The 9,689-nt window shown below is 51.5% G+C and overlaps 1 long non-coding RNA gene across 2 annotated transcripts; it reads left to right on the top strand.

Annotated features, from left to right (window-relative positions):
- On the top strand, positions 1–1,297 carry LOC117186754. 2 transcript variants are annotated; one of them, XR_004471673.1, is made up of 3 exons: positions 1–129; positions 455–556; positions 871–1,297. It is a non-coding gene; the product is annotated as an uncharacterized LOC117186754 (long non-coding RNA). The 2 variants fall into 2 exon arrangements; XR_004471672.1 differs by lacking the exon at positions 1–129 and adding an exon at positions 141–289.
- The last annotated feature ends 8,392 nt before the right edge of the window (positions 1,298–9,689 follow it).

The raw sequence follows: 9,689 nt of genomic DNA, 5'->3' as shown, positions 1-9,689 counted from the left end.
TCCAAAGTGTGCAGTGCGTTCGGTGTGCAGTGCGATTCCGATGTGCAGTGATATATTTTTTCTTTTTTTTTCTCTGAAATATATTCCGTGCGGACGATAGTGTGCCCAAGGATATGGCTAGCACGATCGGTGTGTATTTGGCAAGTAGAATAGCAGGCTTATCACATGTTCCATTCAATCCGCTGTGAGATTCTTCTATTCTACTTTCGACAAACACCCGTTGACATCTTATAAAGCAGCAAAGATCAGGGCATTCGACAGGGGGGGAGCGGCACCCACCCCACATATCGTAAGTTCTTTATCTGTCCATCAGTCGAGTGAATCATCGCTAGCCGACAGATAGGTGGGGCTCGGATCCACTCCCTGTCTGATCTCATGGCCCCCACCGCACTCTTCGCCGAATGCCATGTGATTTATCGCTTATCGGCGGTGATTTGGTTCTATATTTTCACAGAAACCTGCTGCTGGTGAAATCAATTCAATATCGCCCCACCTCGCCGATAAGAGCGGGCATTTCTTCACGTAGCACTCTATGGAATCAGCTTTCATCGATAAGGTGAGCAGGGTCTTAACGTGTCCCCTCGGGGTCTTCGTTCCTTGGCCGTATTTATCCAAGCCAAGTCCACTTTCGTTTGCCCATCAGCCATCAACCAAATTGAAGCTAACGACAGTTTAGTCCTTACCATTCCCCCACCTCCAGCCCCGCCCTGTCCTGCCGGCCCTCTTTGGTGGGTAAAAAATAAGCGCCTATATCCATGTCATTTGTCTGTCTGCTCCACTCATCGCTGCCCTGCTGCTGCCCTGCTGCTGGGTCTCCCCTTTGAATCTGCTGCCAGTCAACATAATGAAAATGCAATTAATTTTTTCCAGCAATTTCTTTTGCGCCCTGGCCCCAGGACCATACCAGGACCCAGGACCCAGGACCCAGGACCAGGACCAAGTCAAAGCTGACGCCTCGCCTCGTCTGAACTCTGGCCTCCCCCTGCCTGCTCCCAGGGCAGGGATGCCACCCATCCCGATCCGACTCGATGCTGTTGCAATATTATGACTCCTGCTGTTTGTTCTGACAGCTGGCTGGGAGGATGGGGGAGGGGCCGGGGAAAAGCGGCAAAAGAAATGTTTATTGTGAAGCATTTTCTATGGCAATTGCAACAAGCCTGCCCCGGACCCGGCCCCGTCCCCGTCCCCGGCCCCGACAGCTCGCTCCAGCCATTCGCATTAAATGAGGAAACCAATTATTCGCGCTTATAAAGATTTACCGCCATACACTCGCGCGCACACGGAGTTAGACAGTTGGAGATATGGCAGATGCGAGGCAGCCCCCCCCCCCCCCCCCCCCCCCCCCCCCAACGGGGAGCTCTGGGATCTGGGATCTGGAATCGGGGATGGGCCTTGGTCGTGGCCTTTGTTTCGCTTCGTTTTTAATGGAAGCACTGCTCTCTGGCCGCAGGCTCGCTGATTAAAGCCGGCATCAGCGCCAGCGAATGCATCGGGCTAGAGCCCTGCCTCGTCCTGCCACGCCCCGCCTCGTCCTGCGAGGGCAAAAGGATGTCGAATGGAATTGCAACCGCAATCCGAGCAAAGTTTCTGAACAAGACTTCTACCGATACAGGATACGATATGGGAACAGCAGTAATTACTTAAAAATATCCAACCCCCTTCCCCCGTCTGGTGGGGAGCGGAGGGGGGTCGTCCACTTAGCCCTAATGCTGCCACAATTTCCTGTTGTCCGAAAAACATTTTTGCAACAATTTCGCACATTCCTGATGGAGATTTCCGGGCGAGGCCAATTTGCGGGCCCACAAAGGCCTACAGCTCGAGGACCGGCGGCTGTCTGGGAGCTGTCTCTGCCCCTGCCCCGGCCCCCCGGCATAACTTGTCATTTGTCTTGGACACCCCTCTCGAGTAGGGAAAATCAGAGCAAGATTTCGCTGAAATTACCTTTCATTTTGTCATCAAAAACCACTTGAATGGGGCGCCACGAAGACGGAAGCAGGAGTCGTCTGGCCCGGCCTGGTCCTGTCGTTAGGGGAGTCCTGCCAGAACGGCCGCAGCAATTACAGACGGTACGAGTAATGTCCAGAGCCGCAGGGAGTGTCTTCGGTTTTTGGCTTAAAGCCTTTTAGCCTTGGCTTCCGGCTTGCCTTGGCTTTGGCTCCGTCTCCATCTCCGTCTCCTTTTGGCTTTTGCTTTTACAGCTTTTGGCCCTTTTGTGTGTTGCATTTCTTGAAACCGAAAGCGCATTGGGCCAGGAGTCGAGGAGATCTGAAACAGAAGCGTTAAATTAAAACGTAAATACCACTTAGCCGGGCTATAAAGAAAGTGGCAGGTCCCGGACTCAGACCCGGACCCGTTTCCGGCACTGTAATCAGTGGGTAATTAAGCGAGAGAGCGAAAAGTGAGCAGGACACCTTGAAATTGCTTAATTTGTGCAACCTGATTTAATGACTGGAGCTTCTTTCGACCGGCTAGGATGGGTGGTAGTCCTCCCCGGTCCCAGCTTCCAGCTCGTGGCTCCTCCTCCACAAAAGAAGCGCAAACTTCATTTCATGGCACGCTTATCACGAGCCAAACCATAAATAAGGTTCTAAACATTCGTTTTGACAGTTTCATCGGCGCCCAAAGTGCAGCCACACCGAAAAAAGTACAGTCACCGCCCCCCAGCCCCCCCGGGCAACCAACTTTTTTTGCAAGTTCTTGTCGGCACAGAGGAGGGGGGAGACGATATTGCAACTGCTGCACAATGTGCAAAAAATTCTAAACTGCAATAAATTCATCAAATGTGCAATGGAACATGCTGTAATGTCACGCCCACTGCCCCCATCCATCCATCCAAGCTGCGGGGCCCGGCTGTGGGGGGCCCGGCTGGGACCCGCTGCATACTCCATTAAATGCGCTCCCCTTTTGGCCAGGAATTGGGTGATATTTTGTAGGCAAATGTGCAATAAATTGTAAATGTTTGTGGGGCCTGGCTGGGTGGTGCTGCCCATGCTGGGGTGCGGTGCGGTGTGCCAGCTGTTCCAGTGCCTCCACAGCTCCACAGCTCCGTTGCAAATTTGTGACGCGCCAAACGAGTCGAGTTCCTCGTAAAACTTGTCCGCTGCACGCCTGTCAACTTTTATAAGTGTTTTTGCAGATTGTTTTTCGTTTCGATGACTTTTTCGGGGACACTTTGTTGGGGGCTTAGCAGCGGCGGTGGCATGCAGCGAATGCAATTTAGTGGGTGGTCGTGGTGGCAAAACAAATTTTGTTAGAGCCCTGAATGGGTCAATCAATGGATTGCTCTTAAACCATTTTAAATAAATATTAATGGTACTCCCGCAACAGTGGAACGCGTGCAACGCGACCCCCGGCTCACTCGCCGGTCCTAAAGTGATGTTCCATTCATTGATCTTCCATCTCTCGATTCTCTGGCCACACTTGAACAATTACAGCCTCATTAATGCTCTTTCCGCTGTGGCATGTGGCATGTGGAATGCTGGAATGTCGGAAAATATACAAACGAAAGGCGGCTCCCCTCTTGAATGTCCGGCGCTCATTCAATTATGCAATTATTATTTGGCTTTTATTTAATGCAATTAAAAAATTAAGGAGAGTGCAGAGCGGCCTGTGGGGGGAGGGATCAGGGGGGGGGGGGAGAGGGAACAATGCAATCAGTCGAGGGCTGCAAACGTTTGAGGTCAATGGAGGAGGAGAGCCCGCGTGGAGGCGCCACAATGTTGCCTAACGCAGCAGAAATGCCCCAACACACAGACACAGGCACACACACACACACACACAGAAGGATGCATTCCCATTTCCATTCCCCTTTCCACATACGTAATTTAGCTATTAAATCGTATTTTTATTTAGGGGAGGGGCAGTGGCAGGGTCCTAGAGATTCGGATATGGGGTCACCGCAATTGGAAGGCCAGACCTGGAGCCGTGGAGCCCGGGAGTCCTGGTCCTCGACAGGGCTTTTCACACGTGCCGAGGAAACGAGTTTTCGGGGGAACACATTTCTGCCAACGCAACGGAAACGGAAAATGTTCTATTGGTTAGCCCCAGTCCCCGTGCCCCGTGCCCCATGCCCCGTGCCCCATGCCCCGCCCCTTGGAGTAGGCAATGCAAATGTCAGCCCCACTCCCAGTCCATCCGTGCGGCCAGCAACAACAGCTTGACACAGTGGAGCGTAAAATTAATCGTGGCAGCAGCCCCACCACCGCCACCACCACCGAACCCACTGCTGGGGCCTGGGTGGAGCTTTTCGGCTACTCGTTTCGTTTTTTACGATCCGGCGGACAGCCTCCCTGCCGGGCTCGGCTTCTGTCCGGACTTATTGGTTCTGCTGCACTTTTATCTGCGGCATGCGGCATGCGGCATGCGGCGTGTGGCGCCTTTTTCGAATACGTTTTTTCGGTGCACGGTCCCGGTCCTTGGGGTGGCATCAAAATTTAAATTATTAACTTGGGATCGCATAAATCTTGCGCCAGGCCCAAACGGAAATGCCTCCTTGGGGGGCGTGCCCATAAAACGTGTTGGCAATTAACGGCTTATTAATGAAGCGGCCAAGGTAATAACGGGACTGGGACCGGGACCGGGGGCCACTCGCTTGAAATCCCAGCATTTCTGATTGCATTTTCGTTTACATTTACTTAAAGATTTCCTGCCAGATCTCAATCTCGAATCTTGAGTGGAAGACATGTGTCGGCAGACCGATGAAACCACAGCAAAATTCGAGATGTTAATTGTCTGGGCCGGCTGCTTGGCCAGGCCATCAATCCCTTCAGTCCAATCATCGTTGCGCCTGTGTGCCAGCAATCCAATTAGTTCACCTGAACATTTTCCAGTCGGTAATTACCAATATGAGGACGGAGGGGGAGTCCCCGATGGGCCGGCAGTGGCGCATTTTAATCTCTGAAGAAAGTGGGTGGCAACCGCAGAGCCGGACAGGAGCAGCAGCAGCAGACACTGGACAATTAATATTCAAATTTATTAGCCACCTCTGAACCGAGTGTGTGCATTATCAGCAGGCACTTCAAACAGACTGATGCGCAGGGGGAGGCAGGACCACCGATGACTGGTCTTTTCTCGTATCTGGTCAAGCACGCACTCGACTGGGGGAGGAGCAGGAGCAGGAGCAGGGACTCGGACCCAGACCCGGCCCAGGAGCACTCACTGGAGCAAATCGCTGAAAGTATAGGCGACAATTGCACGATGGGGACCTCTGGGAGATATTTCAACGGCTGAACCATGCCCTGGCAGGGCCGCCTGGTGTGGCCTGGTGTGGCCTGGTCTCGTGTCACACTGCGCTTAATTATTTGCATATGATTAGACTTAATGGTCGAGTGGACTCGGTAGCTGCCTCCACTGCTCCCCGCCACCGCCCCCCGGCCTAATCACACGAGTCAGCTACGTTGTGTAATTGTTAATGATGATTAGATTCAATTTGGGGCATCATTAGTTAGCTGACGAGGCGGCCACAGTCCTCCCGACCCCCCCGAGCAACCGAGCACTGGCCCTGCCATTGTCTGGTGCTCTTTAAATTTATGCCAACGCCGCAACTGATGAGGCAGGAGGTGGAGCGACAGGCAGGGAGACAGCCAGGCAGGCAGGCAGGCAGGCAGGTCCGAGACCCAAGTGACTTACGTGGACGTTGCAACGTGACCTGAGGCCGTTGTCGAGTTTGAGGTTAATTTTGCAAAATTGTCGAGTCAACGGGTTAAAACCTCCATTCACCTCCCATTTCGCTGCTGTCAAGGGTTCTCTCTCCCGTCTCCCGATCCCCCCTCGGTTGAATAGTTCAAAGTGGTATGCAAATGTGAGGCATTGTGTGGTTTTACTTTTGCCGGAAGGCGTCCTCAGCTCCCAGTCCAGAGCCCAGCCCCTCGCCGGTCATCTTGCGGACTGGACTCGTCCGTCCATTGTGCGATTTTAATCACTCTGAAAGCATCGACGCAAAAGTCAACTAATCGCCGTTAGTGGCCTTCCTCCGTGCTAATTGCTGTGAGCCGTAATTGGACTCGATTCCAGGCTCTTGAGACCCGTCCGACGACGACCCATCTGCCGACGAGAGCAATCGAGCGGGACACAATATGATTGATTGATTGATTGATTGGTCAGCGTAATGAATTATTTTACATTGATTCTGGCTTGGACTTAAGAAAACAAGAGACACTCACTCTCTGTCCCCTTGATACCTGCCCTCTGCAAGCCCTTCTCAAGGATCCAATGGGTATACAATATTTATCTCCAAGATAGACCAGCCAAAGCACTCATAACTTTCATTCTGAAGGAGGCCTTCTTCAGCAAATTCTTCGATGAATAAAACACGGACATATCGTCCACCTTTTTGGCCGATTTCCTGCCTATGTGGTGGCCCTGACTTAAGACTTGCATTAATGAAACGCACTTCTCGGGGAAATTACAAATATTTCTGTAATATATTTTTAATTATGGCCGAAACTTTGCAGGGCCCGCGGCCTGGCCACTGCCGTTGGCAATTTGCCACAATTTTGGTTTCGGTTTCAGTTTATTAACGCAAATTTATTGCAATTAGTGGGGGGGCGGAAAAAAATACAGAATAAATCGCCCGGCGAGGGCGAAAAGTTTTTAATTTAGAGGCGCGGCTTATTATCCGTGGGGGGAGAGCCCCCGCCCCCGCCACCGAATAGGTGAGGAAATGATTAAAAAAGTTGCCAAGGAATTAAAGATTAGTAATGCAAAATTATGCGCAATTTTCATTTCATTTTTCTATCTTCCTAGCGAAGAGCCGGCGAAGAGCAAACTTTGGTTTACACATGGCCGAAACGGAATCCGTCCTGCTCTCCAACGTCCTCGGGAGAAGGAGGAGGAGTCGGAGGAGGAGCGGGAAAGACTCCTGCGAACACACGGACCATTCGGGCATGAAATTAACAACGCTCTCGAAAATATTGCTAAATGCAAAAATATTGCTAGCCGGCGAAGACGTTCTCAGATGCAGCTACCAGATACCGGCAGCAGGGGCCCAGACGACAGGGTCTTTGGGCATTTAAATAAACTCAGACTAAGGCGCCGCAGCTCCTCAGATTTATGGTTATTGTGTGTCGAAAGTAAAGCTGCCATCGATGGATGGCCGTCCGTTAAAGGGTTCCAGACTGCGAGAGATTCTCAGGGCCATTACGGGCCCAATACCAATTAAAATTGGAGTTAACTCTCTTCTCGGGAGCCCTGCCCCTGCCCCGGCCCCCGCAGATGCAATCAAATTCGTGTAATTGTAAAATCAAATCATATTCCCTGTATGCCATAGAAAATATTTATGCTCCCACTCCATGGGCCACGGGCCGGTCCCTGCTCCTTGCTTCCCTGCTCCCTGCTCCCCTGCTCCCTTGCTCCCATGCTCCCTGCCTCTTGAGGCAATTGTGTGTGGCTGACTGGCAGAAAAATGAACTGCTTGTTAGGACGCAGCCATCCAAGTCCGAGCCCTGCCTTGGGGTGCAGTTTGGATGATTTTATTTTTATTTTTGCCCGAGTGCCCGTCCGCCCTTTCATGGCAAATGGAAAATTGTTGTATTTTATATTGTTATAGTTGTTGTTGTTGTTGTTGTTGCTCTGTGTGGAGCTCAAGTTGCTGCACTTGAGGGTTCACTTCATGGCAACATATGCGAAAAAATTGACCACCATCAGTGGACCAGACCGGACCGGACCGAACCGGACTGCCACTTCCAGGAAGGTGTAGGTGGCACAGAGGCTGCCGAGAGGCGGTACATGGTAGATGGTAGGTGGTCCATAAGTCTATAATAATCTGAGTGATTGGATTGAGGCAAAGATGTAATCGCCGAGACGTCGAATCGCCGTCACTGAAATGAGTTTCATTTCGAAATGCCCGCCTTTAAAGGCATTTGAAACAAAGAGGAGCCATGCCCGCCCGATGTGCCATTTAAAACCTTTGGGTGGTAAGCCTTTAAAGGAGTTGCACTGTCCCCTGGGAGCTTTTGGGAACTTGAGCAGCTGTCAAAAAACTTGTCTCGCTCCAAATCGAATTAAGTTCAATTACATTTCTGTGGATTGCAGGGCCAGAGTGTGGAGGCCGACGTCGACGCCGACGCTAACCCATCCATCCATCCATCCATCCATCCACTGATGAACTGTCTTTTTTGTTTTTGTTTTGGCGCTTCCTTTGGCTCCCGCTGGAAATGGAAATCGACAACAGAAACATGTTGCAGACAGCACACATGCAGCGCATAGGTGGGGCACCAGGCAGGGAGGCAGGGAGGAGTGTGCGAAAAAGTGTGAAAACATTTTTGATTCATTAAAAATTTAAAAAGTTCAAAGTGTTTTGGCAGACGCCTCTTCGGTGTCTCTCTCTGTCTCTCTCTGTCTCTCTCTGTCGGTGTGTCTATGGAAATGGAGCTGCCAACTGGTTTTGTTTTCGAGTGGTGCTGCCGGTGCCGGTGTGGCAGCTGTCGTTGCACGCTCTTAGCCGCACTCTGGAGCATGTATTTAAGGCTTTATTGAATCCTTGGAGCCGCTGGCAGAGCCGTTCGCCTCAGTTCACCGTAAAACTTGCAAATCACCAACGAACAAGGACTCCAAGGAGGGATACTTGTCGCCCAACTGTGACCGGAGCGGAGCAGAGCGGACCGGAAATTGTTCTGCGACCATGAAATGTGCTCGGAAAGGATTTTCGAGTGCCCCAAAAATATTAAAACGTTGCCTTTTCATTCTGTTTCGGCTTTCAGAGAGGGCCCTCCACAAGTTCTATCTATGCAAAGGGCGATGGCGAAGACAGCTTGCCACTAAGTGGGGGGCGGGGGCAGACGAATGACAAGGACAAGGAGATTGTCCTCTGGCTTTGATCTGGCTGCCTCAGATTTTCGGCTTGTCCTCAAACGAAATGCAGTCGAGCGTCAATAAGCGCACCTGCGTACATCAAGACGAATCCGGGGCCCACTGTGGCACGGTGCCCCCGGAGACGCTGCCAGCCGTCCGGCCGGCACGGGGCGCTGCTCTTTTGCGGTGGCTGCCCCACTGTGCCCCGTCCTCGTGCTCGATGGGCGTGTAAGCAACGAGTGAGCGAATGAATGACTGAATGAACGACTGAATGGATGTGGGTAGGGCGTTGTCACACTCCTGGAGCTGTCCTTTTTTTTGCTTTTTTGCCACTCTTCAGGGGGAGGACGTCGCACAGGGGGCAGTGAAGCATGTGGCAAAACGATAAACACATTGCGGGCCCTGCATTGTAATCACTTTGACATTTATGCATATCAAGCAAAAACCCTCCAAAAGAGACTCTGTCATCCTCGCAGCATCTTCGTCATGCCCCATGCCCCATGCCCCAAGCCCCATGCCCCCAAGCCCCTGTCTTCCCATCTCCATTCAAATGTGGCACTTTTAATGATGTCCAAATAAATATATTGGTTCGGATCGGATCAGCCTGTGTATATTTTAATGCTGGTCTGGATTTTCATTTCATTTTAAATGCAAATGCAAATGAAATAAATGCGAATCCACAAGTAACCATCCAACCATCCAACCGTCCCCCGGATGGAGGGAGGAGGCCTTACCTTGTATCTGTTTATCGCTCTGTTTCATGGATTTCCCTCTCGATACCCACTAATCGTAGTGGGGCAATGGGTATATTTGGCTGTGGAGAGGAGAGGAGAGCAGAGTCTTCCTGCCTTCCGCCAATTCCCCTTGCAAAATGTACATCTTTCGGTATCTCATAGTCG

The sequence above is a fragment of the Drosophila miranda genome, chromosome XR, assembly GCF_003369915.1.
Source record: "Drosophila miranda strain MSH22 chromosome XR, D.miranda_PacBio2.1, whole genome shotgun sequence".
In the NCBI taxonomy this organism is placed as follows: domain Eukaryota; kingdom Metazoa; phylum Arthropoda; class Insecta; order Diptera; family Drosophilidae; genus Drosophila; species Drosophila miranda.
Note: the sequence above shows the minus strand (reverse complement) of the source record. Positions and strands in the feature narration are given on the sequence as shown.